General features: G+C 35.5%; 1 long non-coding RNA gene across 1 annotated transcript in view; it reads right to left on the bottom strand.

Annotated features, from left to right (window-relative positions):
- Positions 1 to 795: 795 nt before the first annotated feature.
- The window catches only part of LOC106005821, a 100,395-nt gene continuing 79,585 nt past the window's right edge, over positions 796 to 21,605 (bottom strand). The window contains exons 3-4 of the long non-coding RNA XR_001179466.2: positions 2,200 to 2,298; positions 796 to 1,009 (exon numbers count right to left, since the gene is read on the bottom strand). This is a non-coding gene — a long non-coding RNA (uncharacterized LOC106005821). The remainder of the gene's footprint in view (positions 1,010 to 2,199; positions 2,299 to 21,605) is intronic.

Below are 21,605 nucleotides of genomic sequence, written 5' to 3'. Positions count from 1 at the left end.
AGGCCCACCAGCAGTCCTCAAACCAAAGCTGAGAGAGTCCTTTATCCGACATGGAGCTGACATACTCAATTACTGATTACAAATAGCCCATTTGGGAACCCTCCTACACTGTCGGTGGGAATGCAAGCTGGTGCAACCACTCTGGAAAACAGCATGGACGTTCCTCAAAATGTTGAAAATAGAACTACCCTATGACCCAGCAATTGCACTACTGGGTATTTACCCTAAAGATACAAACATAGTGATCCAAAGGGGCATGTGCACCCGAATGTTTATAGCAGCAATGTCCACAATAGCCAAACTATGGAAAGAACCTAGATGTCCATCAACAGATGAGTGGATAAAGAAGATGTGGTATATATACACAATGGAATACTATGCAGCCATCGAAAGAAATGAAATCTTGCCGTTTGCGACGACGTGGATGGAACTAGAGGGTATCATGCTTAGCGAAATAAGTCAATCGGAGAAAGACAACTATCATATGATCTCCCTGATATGAGGAAGTGGAGATGCAACATGGGGGGTTAAGGGGGTAGGAGAAGAATAAATGAAACAATATGGGATTTGGAGGGAGACAAACCATAAGTGACTCTTAATCTCACAAAACAAACTGAGGGTTGCTGGGAGGAGGGGGGGTTGGGGGGGTGAGGTTGTGGACATTGGGGAGGGTATGTGCTATGGTGAGTGCTGTGAAGTGTGTAAACCTGGTGATTCACAGACCTGTACCCCTGGGGATAAAAATATATCATATGTTTATAAAAAATAAAAAATTAAAAAAACAAACAAACAAACAAAAACAAATAGCCCATTTGGTGCTTTACATAATTCATTAAATCCAGCACACTCACTTCCTTCAGTCTTTCTTCCTACCTGAACACCCGCCAGGACAACTTGAGCATTTCTACTTTATTGAGAAGTGGCCATCATTCCATGTTTTCATTAGCCATCTCAACAGCAAGTTTGCCTCATCCCCTGTGGTCCTTGTTAGGGTGTGTATTGTAAAGTCCTGTGACAGGAGAAAATGTTCCCAAGTCAAAAACTCCTAACAAGACCATTAAAACCCTCTACTGAGCAGATTTTCCTGGCTTCAAGGGCACTCAGTCTAACTACTGCAGCCACAATCTAATGCTGAGAGAGAACAAAAGCAGGTAAGCAGCGCCCATTGCAGAGCTAACAGGGCCTTAATGGCAAAATTAACATTCCTAAGTAAGCATCATTCTCAGTATCATACAGAATATACCTGTTGATCAGAACCTGGTTATTCAAAGCTACTCGGGAAGATTTACTTCTCTTACTGATGTTCAGCTCTCCTCTAGAATACACTGAATTTGGACTCTTTAGAAGTAGAGCTCAGTAGGGCGCCTGGGTGGCTCAGTTGATTAAGTGGCTGTCTTCAGCTCAGGACATGAGCCCAGGGTTGTGGGATAGAGATCCACATCCGGCTCCCTGCTCAGTGGAGAGCCTGCTCCTCCCTTCCCCTCTACGAGCCGCTCTGCCTACTTGTGATCTCTATCTGTCAGATAAATAAATAAAATCTTAAAAAAAAAATAAGAGTTCAGTTAAAAACTAGATAAGCTGAAATTAATTCTTGTGTGGATTAACTGTCCTTGAGGGAAAAATCTATATAGGAATTTCCAAAATAATTTTAAGAGCAAAGTTTTTAATAATAATCTGACACTTATTTACTATTCATGTTTTAATATACTTATATGTTATATAAGTATATTATAACTTATAACTTAGAAACTCAATAACTTCGAAGTTTTCTTCTTTAACTTCTTAGCTCAATAACTAAGAAAGAACTTGCTTTCCTGGTAATAGATCTCTAAGTAGTCTCTTTCCACTGCAAAAAAATAGAGGTTTAACATCTTGACCTCCATGCCAAAACATAATCAAGACCACAGCATTCTAATGAAGTGATGGTGAAGTAATAGAATATACAATTAATCTAGTGTCCATTGATGTAATGGACTTTCAAGATATCTACTCGAGTAAGTATAATTACACTTATGATTCTTTTGCCTTTTGTGAACATAATTTTGTAGAAGATTTAACACAAGACAGATGAGAAAAACAGTCCATCTAAAATCAAAACCCCAGCCACATAAACATTTTGTTTCTCTGGTCACACAAGTGCAAGAATTCCCTACCCTCTCCAAAAGTATCATTACATTTCATGATTAAATGCACACTTACCTGAAACAGCTTCAGGAAAATGTGACACAATTTTTAATACACCCCTAGGAATACAAGTAGCTTGTATTTTCATTGAATCCTTCTCAGTTCAGCAGCAATCTACATGGAGAATCAACACGGACACCAAAAAAGCAAAGAGAAGAATTACAGTAATTCATGAGATATAGTAATTCATGGTAAAAAAAAAAAAAAAAGAAATCTGTATATGATGACGATAAGAGAACCATATGCCTCTAACATAACTAAATCCTTTGTAAACTGTCCAGTTTGTGTTACTATAATCTGAATGGTTTATCAGATTTTTATATTAAAATAGTATCATTCACTCAATATTTATCCAACATATACCCACTGGATGGATGAATGGATGGATAGATGGTGAATGATAAAGTGAAAGAAATTAAATGGTATGTAATTTCTTTTTTTTTTTAAGATTTTATTTATTTGAGGGAAAATGAGTGAGAGAGAGCATAAGAGAGGAGAAGGTCAGAGGGAGAAGCAGACTCCCCAAGGAGTTGGGAGCCCGATGCGGGACTTCATCCTGGAAGTCCAGGATCATGACCTGAGCCGAAGGCAGTTGCTCAACCAACTGAGCCACCCAGGCGCCCTGGTATGTAATTTCAAAGAAATTATGTGGCAGCATGTTAAAACATGAGCTTCAAGCCAAATAATATATAGGGATTAAATCTCATATCCATTTACTAGCTATGCAATCTTAGGAAGTTACTTAGACTCTCTGAGCCCCAAGATTTTTGCCTGGAAATTTAACGTAGTAATACCTTTTTTGTAGGCTGTGTAGGAAAACTAAACAAACTAATGAGGAAAAAAACACAAAGTACTACATCTTACATCTTATTACCAGTCTCCCTCTTTTCTCCAGAGAAATGTAATGCATCTAAGTCTAGCTACAGTGAGTATTTGGCATTTACCATTGATCCATAACATAAAATACTCTTTCCACTAGACCTACAAAATGTAAATAGTTCTGTTTCCTCTGCTAATTTTTTAGTTTTCACAGAAGTGTGCTTATATAAAGGAAAAGTGAAGACATGAAGCCATACACAGGAATTCTCTAAGTCTAAACACAGGTCTTGAGTAACATTAAATAATATATAAACTGTCAAAATGAGGTTTATATACTAGTAAAAATTGGGGCTCAAAAAATTTTGCCACCTGCAAGACATGTTTATTTAATGCCCCTAAACAAATTACGTTTTTAAATTATTTTGTTCTTTGAAAACAATTATATTCCATGTTTACAATATATTACATAATAGTTTTAACATCCTCTTAACTGGCAACAGGTTAATCATCAGCTTCCCTAAGGCAAAATAAAAGGAAGTAAAATTAAAGGGTAGAGTATGAGAATAATAGAGTTTATATCAGAACCTTCTGAAGGAAGGTAATAAAGAAGGGACTTGTATGATACAATGGGAAAGGCAAAATTAAGGGCTCCTTGCCCACAAGTCAATACATATCTTCATGTTTCCTTATTTTCAGAAAGTTTATGTATTTCTAATAAGCCATTTGGTTGCACGACACATATAGAAATCACATGGACAATATAATGAATTTTCATAAAGTATACCCCATGTAACCATCACTCAGTTCAAGTAATAGAGTATCATCCTATGTCTTCCAGAACTTAGGTATCAATACATTCACTTCCTCAAAGTCATTATCCTGACCTTTAATACCCTGGATTAGTTTGGGAACTTCAAACAGAATTATACAAAAAAAATTATTTTAGTTTCTTTCAGTAAGTTTTCTGATTCCGAGATTTATCCATGCTATTATGTAATTATGGTTCACTCATTTTCAATGCTATATAGAATCCCTAATATAAATTTACTACAACCTAAGTTATCTATTACACTGTTGATGGGCACTTATATTGCTTCATTATGAACTGGTTTATACTGCCTCTATGAAAACTGTGCATATCTTTAGGTACACATATGCATGTGTGTTCATTGGGTATATAACTGAGAGTAGAATTGCAGGGTCTTTGGATATACTCATGGTCAACTTTAGTAAATACTGTCAAACACTCTTCTAAAGTTCACTCTCTTTTCAGTTCATTCTCTTACCAACAGTATATGAGATTTCCACTTAATCACTATTTTAGCCAACTCTTGGTATTTTCTGTGTATAAATCTATCCATTAAAATAGTATATATGGTTTCTTGTTGTAATTTAAGTTTCTATTTTACTGGTGAGTAATAACATTGAGCACCTCTTCATATGTTTAATAGCCTTCAAATTTCCTTTTCTTTTTTGTACTGTTAAAGGTTTTTACATATTTTTCTATTGATTTATTTTTTTCTCCCATTGGCTTGTTTGTTCCTACTACACAATGGAGACAAGTCCTTTGTTAGATATATATTACCTACTTAATTATGTTCCCTAAAATTCACATATTGCAGCCCTAACCCCCAGTACCTTTTAATGTGACTGTATTTAGAAACAGTGCCTTTAAAGAGGTAATCAAGGTTAAATTAGATCATTAGGGTGGAGCTCTAATCCAATGTTAGAGGCCACAGCGCCGGTTGGAGTCGAGAACCAAACCAGGCCCTGACTTTTGTCTCCTTCAAAGTCCGGATGGACACCTTGACAAGGTTAAGGACAGGAAAGTTGAGTGCACTGAAAAAGGGTCTGTGCTATCTGTCGTGCGCTCGCCCTACATGACTTCCCACATACTCTCCCTGCAGTAGGGAACAATGTGGCCAGAGTCCTGAGTTCTTAGTTAATCCTTGTTGTTCTGGACCTCCCATGATCCACTCCCTGGTTGATTGTTTTGCTAATGGCTTTAGCCAAGAAACTACCTGGCATCAGGAGGTTTTCTTGTAGTTAATGTAAACTTGTTATAGGACTTGCAGTCATCTGACTAGGTACTGATGTAATGCTCCTCCTATTCTGGTCTGCCTTATAAATGCTTGTAAGACGCCGAATAAATTTGGCACTGTTGGACATCCTCTTCAGTGTCCCTCCTGCCCCCATCTCTTTGTCTCTTTTTTTCATCATCCTCTTAGCCCTCTCGGTTACCCTGGTCGATTGGTCGATTGGTCTGGTCGTGTGGCCGCGACAATCTAATATGACTGGTGTTTCTATAATAAGAGGAAGATACACCAAAGATGCTTATATATGAGAAAAGGCCACATGACAAACAGTAAGAAGTTGCCATCTGCAAGTGAAGGAGACAGAAACCTCAGGAGAAATCAGTCTTTTTGATCTTGGACTTTTAGTCTCCAGAACTGTAAGTCAAATAAATTTCTATTCTTTAAGTCACTCAGTTTGTAGTATTTGGTTATGGCAGCCCTAGCAAACTAATACACACATTAAAAATATCATTCGCGGGGCACCTGGGTGGCTTAGTGGGTTAAAGCCTCTGCCGTCAGCTCAGGTCATGATCCCAGGTCCTGGGATCAAGCCCCACATCCAGCTCTCTGCTTGGCCAGGAGCCTGCTTCCTCCTCTCTCTCTGCCTGCCTTTCTGCCTACTTGTGATCTCTCTCTGTCAAATGAATAAATAAAATCTTTAAAAAAAAAATCATTCACAAATCTGTGGCTTACCATTTCATACTCTTAATGCTGTCTTTGGAAAAGCAAAAGTTCTCAATTTTAACGCAATAGTTTTCTTTTATGGCTAGTGCTTTCTGTTATGATTAAGAAAATATAGCTTACCCAAATTCATGAAGATATTCTCCCAAATTTTTTTCTAGAAATATTATTTCCCTTTTACATTTACAACTATAATCATCAGAAACTAATATTTAATATGGTAAAAGATAAAGGCCAAGCTTCACTTTTTTTCTTAAGAAAAATAATTGCCAGGTGCCTGTGTAGCTCAATTGGTTAAGTGACTGCCTTCAGCTCAAGTCATGATCCCAGTGTCCTGGGATCGAGTCCCGTATCAGGTTCCCTGCTCCATGGGAAGTCTGCTCCCTCTGACCTTCTCCCCTTTCATACTCTCTCTCAAATAAATAAATAAAATCTTTAATAAAAAGAAAAAGAATTGCCTTTGCAACTATTTAATGAAAAGATTTTTCCTTTGCCTACTGCTCTATAGTAGCACTTTACAAATCAAATGTATTATATGTATAGACGTGTATCTAGATTTTCTATCTGTTGAATTAATCTATTTATCTAGATTTGTATTAAGACCACACTGTCTGAATTATGATATCTTTACAATAAACCTTCATTTCTAATAGGTTAAGTTGATCAAATTAGATCTTCTTTCAAGATTTTCTTGCCTATTCTTAAAAGTTTGATTTCCATATAAGTTTTAGAAACAGTTTGCCAATTTCTGTAAAATACCTCCAGGAATTACATTGAATCTATAGATGTAATACATCAATTTGAGATAAGTGACATCTTTAAAGCAATGAGTCACCTAAGCCATATACTGTCCTTCCATCAATTTAAGTTCTCTTCAACATCACTCAAAATATTCTGTAGCTTTTTGCATACAATGTGACAGTTAGGGGTGCTACCCCTGCACACTTAGAAATCTGTGCATAACTTTTGACTCCTCAAAAACTTAACGACTAATAGCATACCTTTGATTGGAAGCCTTATCAATAACATAAGGAGTCAATTAACACATACTTTGTATGTTATATGTATTATATACTGTATTCTTACAGTAAAGTAAGCTAGAGAAAAGAAAGTTATTAAGAAAATCATAAGGAAGAGAGAATACACTTATACTACCATACTATAAAAATCCATGTATAAGTGGACCCATGCAGCTCAAACCCATGTTATTCAAGGGTCAACTGTATATAAACAATAACATTTCATTTTTATATATATTTTGTGTCCAGCAACCTGGCTAAATCACCTACTAGTTTAAATAATTTATGTTATTTACATTGGATTTTCTATTTATGCAAATATGTAATCTGTGAATGATAAAAGTTTCATTTCCTCCTTTTGAAAACTTTTCAACTTCTACTTTTTCTTGTTACAGTGCATTGACTACAATGTTGAATATAAGCAGTAAAAATAACATTCACCCATTCTTGGGGGGCAGAAGGTGCTTTTAATATTTCATGATTAGGTATAATATTTGCATTAAATTTATTGTAAATATTCTATTAACAAAAGTTGACTTCCTTTCCTAGGTTATGATGAATTTTATCAAACAGAACAATAGAAAATGTTCTATTAAGTTTCTCTCTTTTAGTCTATTACTGTGATGAACTATACTGATTGAATTATAGTGATGGATATTAGACGTTAAACCAGTTTTGCCTACATAGAATAACTTATACTTAGTTATTATAATTATCCTTCTTACACATTGTTGCATTCAACTGAATAATATTTTCTTTGGATTTTTACACTTGTGCTCATAGGAGACATTGGCTTGTAACCTTTCTTCCTTGAAATGTCCTTTTAAAGATTTGGTATCAAGGTTATTCTAGCCTCACGAAATAAATTAGGAAGTATTCCCTTTTCTTCTATATTACCTGGAATTTATGTAAGATTAGGGTCATTTGTGCTTTAAATGTTTATAAATTGACTGTAAAACCATCTGGACATACAGTTTTCTTTGAAAAGTGGGAAGTTTTCTCATTATAGGTTTAATTTTAACTTAATTTTTTTTTTGAAGTCCAGTATAGTTAACATACGGTATTATATTTGTCTCAAGTCTGTAACATAGTGATTGAACAATTCTACATACTATTTAGTGCACATCAACATAAGTGTACTCCTAATCAATCCCCTTCACCTATTTCACCCATCACCTTAAACACCTCCCTTATGGTAACCATGTGTTTATTCACTATAGTTAAGAGTCTGTTTTTTGGTTTCTCTCTTTTTTTTCTTTGTTCATTTGTTTTATTTATTAAATTCCACATATGAGTGAAATCATACGGTATTTATCTTTCTCTGACTTTCATGTAATGTTATACTTTCTAGATCCATCCATATTGTTACAAATGGAAAATTTCATTCTTTTTTATGGCTGAAGTGATATATACATATATGTGTATATATATATCATTTCTTCCTTCCCATCCATCTATCCATGGACATGTCTGCTTCTATAATTTGACTATTGTAAATAGTGCTGCATAAACATAGGGTGGCATATATCTTTTCAAATTAGAGTTTCCATATTCTCCCAGTAGTGTGATTACTAGATCATAGGGTAGTTCTATTTTTAATTTTTTGAGGAACTTCCATTTTGTTTTCCAGAGTAGATGGATAAGTTTGCATTCCTACCAGGAGAGCACAAGCCTTACTTTTTCTCCACACTTGTTATTTCTTGTGTTTTTGATTTTAGCCATTCTGGCAAGAGTGAAATAAGATCTCACTGTCATTTTGATTTGCATTTCCCTGATGACAAGTGATGTTGAACATCTTTTCATTTTTCTGTTGGCCATCTGTATATCCTCTTGAGAAATGTGTGTCCACATCTTCTACCCATATTTTAGTTGGATTATTTGGGTTTTTTTTAGTGTAGAATTGTGTACGTTCTCTATATATTTTGGATATGAAACCTTTGTCAGATATGTCATTTGCAAATATATCTTCCATTCAGTAAGCTATCTTATAGTTTTCTTTTATGCTTCCTTTGCTGTGCAGAAGCTTTTTATTTTGATTTAGTCCCAATAGCTGTTGCTTTTGTTTCCCTTGCCTCACGAAACATACCTAGAAAGATGTTACAGCTGAGGTGACATAAATCACCACCTGTGAGGTCTACTAGGATTTCTATGCTTTCCAGTCTCATGTTTATGTCCTTAAAGCATTCTGAGTTTGGGTATAACGTAAGAAAGGTGTCCAGTTTCATTCTTTCGCATGTAGCTAGCTCTCTCTAGTGTTCCCAACACCATTTGTTGAAGACACTGTCTTTTTCCCACTGCATATTCTTGCTCTTTTGTTGAAGACTCACTGAGCACATAATTGTGATTTGTTGCTGGACTTTCTATCCTGTTCCATTGTCTATTTTTGGGTGAGTACCATACTGTTTTGATTATTACAGCTTTGTAATGTAACTTGAAAGCTGGAATTGTAGGGGTACCTGGGTGGCTCAGTGGGTTAAGCCTCTGCCTTCAACTCAGGTCATGATCTCAGGGTCGTGGGATCAAGACCCGTGTAGGGCTCTCTGCTCAGCGAGGAGCTTGCTTCCCCTTCTCTCTCTGCCTGCCTCTCTGCCTACTAGTGATCTTTCTGTCAAATAAATAAATAAAATCTTTAAAAAAAAGAAAGAAAGCTAGAATTGTGATACCTTCAGCTTTGTTTTTCTTCTTCAATATTGCTTTGGCTATACAGGGTCTTTTGTAGTTCTATACAAATTTTAGAATTGTTGGTTCCAGTTCTGTGAAAAATGCTCTTGGAATTTTGATAAGGAATGCATTAAGTCTGCATATTGCTTTGGGTAATATGGACATTTCAACAATATTTGCTCTTCCAATCCCTAAGCATGGAATTTGTTCATGCCATCTTCAATTTCTTTCATCAATGTTCTATAATTTTCAGAGTACAGGTCTTTGACCCCCTTAAGTTTATTCCTAATTGTACATGGGATTTAGATGCAATTCTTTTAAGTACAATTATAAATGGGATTGTTTTCTTAACTTCTCTTTCTGCTGCTTTGTTATTAGGGTATAGAAATGGTACAGATTTCTGTACATTGATTTTGTATCCTGTGACCTTACTGAATTCATTTATCAGTTTTAGTAGGTTTTTGGTGCAATCTTAATGATTTTTTACATATAGTACCATGTCATCTGCAAATAGTGTAAGTTTTACCTCTTTTTTACTAAATTAAATGACTTTATTCCTTTTTTCTTGTCCAAGTTCTGTGGCTAGGACTTCCAGTACCATGTCAAATAAAAGTCGTGAGAGTGGACATTCCTGTCTTGTTCCTGACCTTAGGGGAAAAAAATCTCGCTTTTTCATCATTTAGGAATGATACTAGCTATGGGTTTTTCATATGAGGACTTCATTATATTAAGGTATGTTCCAGCTAACCCGACATTGTTGAGGGTTTTTATCATGAATGGATGTTGTACTTTGTCAAATGCTTTTTCTGAATCTATTGAAATGATCATATGGTTTTTATCCTTTCTCTTATTGATGTGATGTATCACATTGATTGTTTTGTGAATATTGAATCATCCTTGCATCCTGGCAATAAATCCCACTTTATTGTGGTGAATGATTTTTTTTAATGTATTGTTGAGGAGTTTTGCATCTATGTTCATCATAAATTTGGAAGTTTTCCTTCCTTCCTTCCTTTCCTTCCTCTTCTATTTTTTTGGAATAGTTGGAGAAGATACTAACTCCAACTTTTCTTCAAATGCTTGGTAGAAATCACTTGTGACATCATCTGGTCCTAAACCTCTTTTTTACCAGTTTTGTTTTGTTTTTGTTTTTGTTTTTACTGACAGTTTCATTGCACATAATTGGTCTGTTGAAATTTTCTATTTCTTCCTGATTCAATTTTGGGAGGGATTATCTCTTTCTAAGAATGTATCTAGTTTTTTAGGATGTCCAATTTGTTGGGATATAATTTTTTATACTATTCTCTTACAATCCTTTGTATTTCTATATGTTGGTTATTATTTCTCCTCTTTTGTTTCTGATTTTGAGTCCTTTTTTTTTTTTTTTTTTAATGACTCTGGATAGAGACTCATGAATTTTGTTTTCAAAGGACAAGTCCTTGATTACATTGATCTGGTCTACTGTGGTTTTAGTCCATTTTATTTATTTCTCCTTTAAACTTTATTACTTCTTTCCTTTTGCTGGGTTTAGGTTTTGTCCACTGTTCTTTTTCTAGCTCCCATAGGTGCAAGATAGGTTGTTAAAGATTTTCCTTGCTTCTTGAGTTAGGCCTATTAGAACTTCCCTATTAGAACCACTTTGTTGCAACCCAAAGACTTGTGATTGTTGTGTTTTCATCTTCATATGTTTCCATATGATTTTGTGTTTCTTCTTTGATTTCTTGGTTAACCCTTTCATTGTTTAATAGCATGTTATTTAACTTCCATGTGAAGTTAAATGTGCTTTCATGAGCCATGTTTGTGCTCTTTCCAGATTTTTTTCTTGTGGTGGTTTTTAGTTTCATTGCATTGTTGGCAAAAAAGATGCATGGTATGACTTCCATCTTTTTTAATTTGTTTAAACTTGTTTTACGGACTAATACATGATGTATTCTGGAGAATGTTCCATGTGCACTTGAAAAGAGTGTGTATTTTTCTGTTTTAGGATGGAATATTCTGAATATATGTGTTAAATCCACGTGATCCAGTGTGTCATTCAAAATCACTGTTTCCTTGTTGATTTTCTATTTGGATGATCTATCCATTGCTGTAAGTGGGATGTTAAAGTCCCCTACTATTATTGCATTACTATCTTCTACTTCCTTTATGTTTGTTATTAACTGCTTTATGTAGTTGTGTGCTCCCATGTTGGGTGCATAAATATTTACATTTGTTCTATCTTATGGTTGAATTGTTCTGTTTATAATTATATTATGTCCTTTGTCTTTTTTATTTTATTTAGTTATGTGATGGGGAGTGGGGGGTGGGGGAGGCATCATCTGGGAGAGCAGCAAGCAGAGGGAGAGGCAGAAGTAGACTCCCTGATCAGTAGGGATGAGGGGCTCAATCCCAGGATCCTGGAATCGTGACCTTAGCCAAAGGCAGACACTTAACCAACTGAACCACCCAGGTGCCCCTGTCTCTTCTTTTAAAGTCTATATTGTTTGATATAAGTATTGCCACCCCAGCTTTCTTTTCACATCCATTTGCATGATAAATTCTTCTCCATCCCTTCACTTTCAATCTGCATGTATCTTTAGGTCAGAAATGAGTGTTACAGGCAGCAAACAGATAGGCTTTGCTTTTTTTTAAACCCTCTGACACCCTATGTCTGTTGGTTTGGTATGGTCTGAGCATATGATCCATTTAGATTCAAAGTAATTTTTTTCTAAGATTTCATTTCTTTATTTGAGGAAGAGCATAAGAGAGAGAGAGAGAGAGAGAGATCATGAACAGGGAGAGGGACAGAAGGAGAAGACAATTCCCCATTGGCTGACCAGGGAGTCTCATGTGGGACTTGATTCTAGGACCCTGAGATCATGACCTGGACTGAAGGCAGAAGCTTAACTGACTGAGCCACCCAGATGCCCTATTCAAATTAATTATTGATATTTGTTGCCTTTTTATACTTTTATGGTTATTTTTCTAGTTCTTTTCTGTTCCTTTCTCCCCTTGCTCCCTTCTCTTAAAATTAGTTGGCTTTCTTTGATGATATACTTGGATTCCTTTCTCTGTTTTCTGTATAGCGATTACTGGTTTTTTATTTGTGGTTACCATTATATTTGTATATAACATGTTCTGCATATAGCAGTCTATATTAAGTTGTTTGTCACTTAAGTTTGTACCCATTCTTTACTTCACACCCCACATTATAGTTATATGGGGTCACACTTTACATTCTTTTTTTTGTGAGACCCTTGACTGATGTTTACAGATGTACTTATTTTTGCTGCTTTTGTGCTTCCTATTTTTTTCTTTTTTTAAAAGGTTTTATTTATTTGAGAGAGAGAGAGAGCACAAGCAGGGAGAGGGGCAGAGGGAGAGGGAGAGGCAGACTCCCCACTGAGCAAGGAACCCAATGCAGGGCTCAATCCCAGGACCCCACGATCCTGACCTGAGCTGAGGACAGATGGTCAACCAACTGAGCCACCCAGGCATCCCTGTGTTCCCACTTTTCTTACTCTTACTTATGGTTTTCCTTTCTACTCAAACAGTCTCCTCTAATATTTGTTGTAGGTTTGGTTTATTGATCAATGATTGCTTTGACTTTTATTTGTCTGGGAAACTATCTTTCCTTCTCTTCTGGATGATAGCCTTGCTGGATAGAGTATTCTTGATTGCATATTTTTTCCTTTCAGCCTTTGATCGTATCATGACACTCCTTTCTGGCTTGCAAAATTTCTGCTGAAAAATCAGCTGACAGCATTATGGGTTTCCCTTGTAACTATTTTCTTTTCTCTTCCTGGTTTTAAAATATTCTATTACAACTTTTTACCATTTTAATTACTATGTGTCTTGGTATGGACCTCCTTGGGTTGATTTTATTGGGGATCTCTGTCTCCTGGATCTCAATATCCATTCCCTTCCCCAGATTCAAGAGTTCTTATGCTATTATTCTTCAAATATATATTCTGTCCCCTTTTCTCTCTCTTCTCCTTCTAGGACCTCTATCTTGTAAGCTTGATGGTGTCACTCAGTTCCCAAGTTTATTCTCATTTTGCATAATTTTTTTTGCTTCTACCTACTCAGCTTGATGACTTTCATTACCCTGTCCTCCAGGTCATTGATATGTTCTGCTTTCTCTAGTCTGCTATTTATTCTATCTTGTGTATTTTTAATGTCATTTGTGTTCTTCACCTTTAATTGTTGTTTCTTTTATGTCTTTGCTAAGGATCTCAGTGATGTCCTCTCTTTCCTCAAATACTGTGAGTGTCATTATGATCATTACTATAAGTTCTCTATCCAGTGTATTACTTATCTCCATTTCACTTAGGTCTCTTGCTGTGATTTTTGCCCTATTCTTTCATTTGGGACATATTCCTCAGTCTCCTCATTTTGCCTAATTCTCTGTGTCTGTTTCTGTGTGTTAGGAAAGTCAGCTATACCTCCTACTGTTGAAATTAGTGGCCATATGAAAAAGAGATCCTATAGTGCCCTACAGTGAGTGCAGTGTTCCCTATTCACAGAAACTGTCACTTCAAGGGTGTCTCCTATGTGCGTTGCATGTGCCCTGCTTTTGTGGCTTGCCACTTCTTCCTTCAGTCCAAACATTTGCAATGGCTCTCTTTGCCTGTTTTGGGCAGTTTTTGCTCCCAGTAGTGTTAATGGGCCAGTCTAGGGCTACTCTGGGCTTGAGTTCATTCAGACTAGGTATTTGTCAGAAATGAAATAGCACCAAACTGCAGGGTGCTTCCCTGTGTTGTCCCCTGGAAAAGTTTCACTGGTGGGCAGAGCCCACAGTCAGACCAGTATCTGCCCCCAGGCTGCTGCTAGAGCCACAATCTTACTGATATGTGTGGTTATCTTTCCTTCTCTCCAATGCAGAAGTTACTTTGGAGTAGTACTGGTCCTGTTGGGGCTGCTTACACACTGCCAGGCCTGTGACACCAGGATGGGCTGGTTGGATGGGCTTCAACCAACAGCACATAGGGCAGATCTGCAAAGCACATGTATGTGGGAAGTGCAGTATTGGCAAGATTTGCATGGGTCTTCTGGTGCTGGGACCAGTAGCACTGGGGCTTTGGCAGGCCAGGCTGGAGGAGGCAGTTCTGCCAAAGTACAAGGTGGTGGGTTTGCAACAAGTAAGCAAGTAGTTAGCAAGGGTCAGTGCTACTCTTGTTCCTACAGGTGGCTATGTGTTTAGGCTGGGGGTGGGGGAGGGAAACGGTGCCTGCTAGCTCCTTTGGTCCTAGAGATATCCACCAAGAATCCCTGTCCCTCCAGGACATGCTCTGAGATGAATACACAACTTTCTATCCACTATGCCCCAGGCATTTTTCAAACTGCTGCCTCTATGCTCTATCTCTGTGGGTTGCTTATTGTGCTGTCTCTTTAAGGATAGGGACACAGTTTCCTCTTGCCCTCCCAGCTGTCCCAGAGACAAGCCTGCAGATTTTTAAAATTCCAGGTTTTAAGCACCACTAGTTGTAAGAACTCACAAAATTCAACCTCTCTAGTTTTCAAAACCAAATGTTAGGAGGATTCATCCCCCCTGGTCAGGCTCCCTGGTGTGACAGTTTATTTTTCTCTTCTCCCCACACCTGTAAGTCCCTCCCTCCCATGGACAGTCTGTGAGTCTGTTTAGCTCCCCCATAGCCTCTCTGAATTTCCTACTCTCTTTGATGGGGCCTCTTCTCTACATTAAGTTATGGAGTTTGTTCTGCCAGTCTTGGGTCATTTTCTGGGTTATCTACACTGATATGAGACATATCTAGATGTATTTAAGAGATGAGGTGAACTTAAGGTTCTTCTATTTCATCATCTTCCCAGAAAAAAAAAAACAAAAACACTTAATTTTAATATATCTTATTTTCCTTCCTGTATCAGATTTGATAAGTTGTGGAGTGTTTTCTTCCAGAATTTGTGCATTTCATCTGTTTTTACAAATGTATTGGCATAAAGTTGCACATAATACCCTCATAATAAATTTTTATTGTGGTAAGGTATATATAAGATAATATATATTATTTTAATTATTTGTAAGTATATAGTTTAGTGGCATTAAATACATTCCTAATGTCGTATAACCATCACCACTCTCTATACCCAAAAGATTTTCATCATCCCAAAGTGAAAATCTGTACCTGTTTAACTCCCTATCTCCCCCTCTCCTGAACTCCTGGTAACCTCTGTTCTATTTTATTTTTACTATTCTAGGGACCTCACAGTGGACTGATACAGGATTTATCCTTCTGTGCCTAGTTTACTTCACTAAGCATAATATTTGCATGGTCCTTCTATGTTGTAGTATGTGTCAGAACTTCATTTTTAGGGGCATGTGTGTGGCTCAGTTGGTTAAGTGGCTGCCTCTGGCTCAGGTCATGATTCCAGGGTCCTGGGTGCGATCAAGCCCTGCATTGGGCTTCCTGCTCAGCAGAGCCTCTCTCTGCCTCAGCCTGCCTCTCTCTCCCTCTGCCTGCTGCTCTACTTACTTGTGTTCTCTATATCTCTGTCAAATAAATAAATAAAATCTTTTAAAAAAAAGAACTTAATTTTTATAGCTGAATAATATTCTATTGTATGCATATTCCACATTGTTTATCCACTTGTCTTTTAATGGACACTAGGTTATTTCCCTAATGATAATGCATTGAACATCTTTTCATGTGCTTATTGTCTATATCTTCTCTGAAGAAATGTCTTTTTAGATCCTTTATCAATTTTTGAATTGGGTTTTTTTAGTAGTTCTTTTATACATTCTGAATAGTGAACTCTCATCAGATATATGATTTGCAAGTATTTTCTCCCATTTTGCATGTTGTCTTTTCACTTTCTTGATTATATAGCTTTTGATGCACCAAAATTCTTAATCGTGAAGTACCATCTATCTATTTTTTCTTTGGTTTCATGTGTTTTTGGTGTCTCTTATCAACTTTTTAATAACTATATTAAAAAGAGTGCCACCCCCACTTTCTTTCCTGATATAAACTTGTAACATTTTTATATTATTTATAAATGTTGCTAATAGCTTGTTAATTACATTTATCTCTATAAGGAACAAACTTTTAGATTTATTATTTTATTATTCAATTTTTTTATATTAGTAAATTTCTCCCCCATCCTTTCATTCCTTCAATCTTACTTAGGTTTAATTTTTTAACTTATTAATATTAATGTTAATATTAATGACTAAATATTAATAAATATTTAGTCCATTGTTTTTCTGCCGCTCTTTTTCCAATATATGAATGTAAGACCATACATTTCTTCTAAGCTCAAATTTTCCTATACCCCTACCAACTTGGTATATTTGATTATCATTACTATGTAGTCAGTAAATTTTATAATCTCATTGAAATGTATTCTTTCCTATGGGTTATAATGCTTGAGAATATCAGTGAAAATGGTGGAGAGAGGAACTCCAAAATTCTGCCCCTTCATGAAAGTGGTAAAAAAAAAAAAACCTGTCAGAATCAATTTTTCAGAACTCTAGACAAAGAACTTAGACAAAGACTACAGTCACCTGGAGAGTACTTATTCAAGAAAAATATTTGAATCTCAGTAAGAACAGCAAACTTCATGGCATTTAAACTTATCCTAGTCCCATCTCCTATTGACATTTGTTTAAATATGATTATTTTTTTTTTAATTTGAGATTTTATTTATTTGACAGAGACACAGTGAGAGATGGAACACAAGCAGGGGGAGTGGGAGAGGGAGAAACAGGGTTTGCAAGGAGCCCAATGCGGGGCTCGATCTCAGGATCCTGGGATCATGACCTGAGCCAAAGGCAGACGCTTAACAACTGAGCCACCCAGCCACCCCTATAATTCAACATATGGTCAATTTTGATAAATGATCAATGTATAATTGTAAAAATGTGCATCTGATTATAGTTGGTATAGTGCTCCATGTTTGTCACTTAGTTCGAGTGTATTATTCTCTTTTTTAAAAATTTTTAAAAATGTATTTACTTGAGATAGAGTGGCAGAGGGAGAGGGAAAAGTAGGTTCTGATGTGGGGCTCAATCTTGGAATCATGACCTGTACCAAAGGCAGACCCCCAACCAGCTGAGCCACCCAGGTGCCCCAAGTGTATTAATCATTTAATTCCTACCTGAATTACCATGTGTCTGCACTAAATTATTTTTCTTCTATTATTTACTATTTCTTTTAGTGTAGATCTGCTGGGAACAAGTTTTTTTTCATCTTTTGGGTTTTCATGTTTTACTTCAAATGTCTTTATTTTAATCCTTTAAAATATTTAAAAGATATTTTCACTGCGTTAAAGAATGTTAGTTGAAAAGATATTTTCTTTCAGACCATTATGTACTTTTTCACTGCTTTCTGGCTTTGATCATTTCTATAGAGAAGTCAGCTGTCAGAATTGTTGTTGCTCCTTTGAAGGTAATTTTCCCTTTTTTGTTCTTGGCTGCTTTTAGATTTTTCTTTCTGAATTTGATTATGAGCAGTTTTATTATAATGCACATAGATGTGGTTTTCTTTGTATTTGTAGTGTTTGGGATTTGTGATGCTTCTTTAATATACAGATTGAAGCCTTCAACTTTGGATGGAAAAAATACTCAATTTCTCATCAAACATTGTATTTGCTCTATTACCACACATCTTTCTGAGACTCGTTACACACACATTAGACCTTTTAATTATGTCTTATACATTTTCTGTGTCGTTTGTTTCCTTTCCATGCTTCAATCTGAATATTTTCTGCTGACTTATCCTTCAATCACTAATTTTCAACTCTGTCTAATTTTTGTTAAACTCACCTATTGAGAATTAAATGTTTATTTTGATTTTCAGTTTTATAATTTTTTTCCCTGTTTTAGTTCAAACTCTCTATCTCACCATTTATATTTTGAACATATAAATCACATTTGTTGTTAAGTCCATGTGTGATTTATCCAATACCTGGATTGCCTATGGATTTGTTTGTTTTGTCTGTTTTGTTTTTTTCTCTTGGTTTGCCTATGGTTTGTTTTTTCTGTTTCTTTTTTTCTCTTGGTTTTTATTTCTTTTTCTTTTCTTTCTCTCTTTCTTTTCCTCTGGTTTTCAATTTTTGAACCTGGTCTTTAGTATGGTTAGTAAGATTTTTATTCACTAACAAGCATTTTGAGGGACAGTTTGAAGGAACAAACTAAGGTTTAAAATTTCATGTACTTCCACAGAGTATTCCATAATACTTCTATCAGTAAGAATGGAAGCTGATTACCTTAATTCAATCATAATTAATCTATTTCAAGGCTTAGTTTCAGCCCTTATGATGGTTTTATCCAATTGGCCACATATCTTAGAATATAGTCCTTCAGGCTTCTCAAATACAGCCTGTATGGTTTATAAAGTCTCCTGCTCTTTAATGGGCACTGAATTTAAGCTTTTATCTCCCCAGTGAATAGAAATAACTGAGGGCCTTTAGAGGCTCTTAGAGGGGGCCCTTCTTTTAATCATAATTTTCTACTCAGTTTCTCAAACCTCTAGCAATGCAAAATATGGCACTAATTTCAATGCATTTATTTTTCTTGGGAGATCTTGGCCTTCAACTCCTTTTGACTTTTAACTCTCCAATGCTTTCAAACAAACCTTTTCCAAAAATATGTATGTGATTTATCTAGCATTTCTAGTTGTTCTAAGTGGGAAAGTAGATCTGAATATATGCTACTTTATTATCTAAAAAAGGAAATTGACCTATTTATTTGTAAAAGGGCTCTTTCAAAGTGTGTTAATATAACGATTGACTCTCTATGTTTAGAGTAATAACAATAAAGTGTTACATTTCTTTTTCCTGGGAAAAATATAACTGTTAATGTATTTCATTACAAATGCAATATATGTTCACTATAGAACTTTGAAAATTAGGGGCGCCTGGGTGGCTCAGTGGGTTAAAGCCTCTGCCTTCAGCTCAGGTCATGATCCCAGGGTCCTGGGATCAAGCCCCACATCGGGCTCTCTGCTCTACAGGGAGCCTGCTTCCTCCTCCTCTCTCTCTCTCTCTCTCTCTCTCTGCCTGCTTCTCTGCCTACTTATGATCTCTGTCAAATAAATAAATAAAAATAAAATCTTTAAAAAAAAATAAAAAACTTTGAAAATTAAAAAACCATAAAGAAGGGAATGCCTGGGTAGCTCAGTCAGTTAAGTGTCTGACTCGTGATTTTGGCTCAGGTCATGATCTCAGGATTGTAGAATGGAGTCTCACATCCAGCTCCATGCTCAGTAGGGAGTCTGCTGGAGAATCTTTCCCTCTCCCCTTACCGCTCCACCCCCAATAGTGCTCTCTCTCTCTAAAATAAATAAACAAAATCTTTTTTAAAAAATACCATAAAGAAGAAAGTAAAATGACCCATAAGCCCATTATACAGAAGTAAACTCAGCTAGCCATTTGGTCTATATTCTCTTCTGTTATTTTATTCTACAGATTTTTTCTGCAAAAAATATAATTATGATTTTATAATTTTTTGCTTAAAATATTTTGCAAACAACTTTCCAAGTCATTAAATATTTTTTTCCTGAGTTTTTTATTGTTGTTTTAGGCAGTACCTTAGTTTAATAATAAATTATCATTATTGGACACAAAGGTGGTTTCTCGATTTTGGGTTTTTATAAATAATATTTAGATAATTATCCTTCTGTACATGTATGAAATATTATCTAAACATAAATTCCTATAACTGGGATTACTATATCAAAAAGTACAAACATCTTAAAATTTCTGATACATATATGTAGCTAAATTTCCTTCTATAAAAATTGTATCACTTGGTTCCCCTTTAAGAATATATGACAGTGACCATTCCCCTACACTATCACTGAATAAAATCCATTTTTATTGTCGTTTGGTAGATAAAAATGGGTCTCTTTTATTTGTACTTTTGGTTGGTGGAAGAATTTGCTTAATAACTTTATTCTTAATTAGTTGCAAGACTCATTTGCTAACCATATAGGATATGGGAATTGAGAATTACCCTTATTCTTTAGTCACAGAATTTCCTATTGATCTAGAATATTACAGATTATACACTGCCATGGTTTGGAGATTTCTGGTTATTTATGTTTGAATACATATGCTGTAACTGTAATGAAAAGGTACCATCCTATCATTTTCTTTTCCTAAAAATGCATCATTAATATACATAAATATGGTTTTCACAAATATACATATATTCACAAATATGATTTTCACAAATGCATGAAGAAAGCAGAGGAGACTGGCTAATCATAAGAAGAAAAACATAGTAAGAGATAAGCAAAGTGGCACAAGAACGATAATCTTTAAATAATTTGGAACTAAATAACATCAAATCAACAATAGTTAATGAAGTTCTACATCTTTTCCACTCTTGATTCAGGTATTAGTTTGTATTTTTGGCAGGTTGCTAATAGGTAACCTTCTCTGGAAAGTATTGTCAGGCTTAGAGTGCCTGGATGGCTCAGTTAGTTAAGCATCTGACTCTTAATTTCAGCTCAGGTCATGATCTCTGGGTCATGAAATCAAGCCCCACATCGGGCTCCACACTCAGCAGGGAGTCTGCTGAGTAATAACAATAGAGTAATAACAATAGAGTAATAACAATAAAGTGTTACATTTCTTACATAATTAATCTATTTCAATAATATAATAACAATAAATAATAACAATAAAGTGTTACATTTCTTTTTCATAATTGAAATTATGAAAAATTTTTCAATTTTTTGAAAGCACTGCCACCTATGGGAAGCTACCTATTTTAAGGCAGCCAAGCCACAGAGATTGCTGTGGCATTTGAATGCCTTTCTAAAGTAAAATAAATAATACACAATTGAGCATTATGGCTGAAGTTCTGAAACCATCACTTTATACTCTCTTGAGAAGTAATCACAAGAAAAACTTCCCTGAAACTCTTCCATGAAACTTCCTTCCAGCCTTGCTTAGAGGATCCTTAATCTTTCTTCCTTTTGTCAATGGCTTTCATCTTGGTTGCTATTCCCTTTACAGCGATTATCTTTAAAACTTACTCTAAATTATAACAAGCTGTATCTTTAAAATTACAAATATGGATTTGATGCACTAGTACCATCAGTTATTATTCAGTCTTTAATTAGATGATGAATTTCATGTGAATTTTTTCTCATGGATTAAAAAAAAAAAGCATTCGATTCTGTTCTGTTTCTCTTGTCAGTTCCCAGCCACTAAGAATTTA

This window comes from Mustela putorius, unplaced genomic scaffold (assembly GCF_011764305.1).
Source record: "Mustela putorius furo isolate JIRA1106 unplaced genomic scaffold, ASM1176430v1.1 tig00003863_pilon_pilon_pilon, whole genome shotgun sequence".
Classification (NCBI taxonomy): Eukaryota; Metazoa; Chordata; class Mammalia; order Carnivora; family Mustelidae; genus Mustela; species Mustela putorius.
The sequence above is the reverse complement of the archived record's forward strand: the minus strand, read 5'-3'. Positions and strand labels throughout refer to the sequence as shown.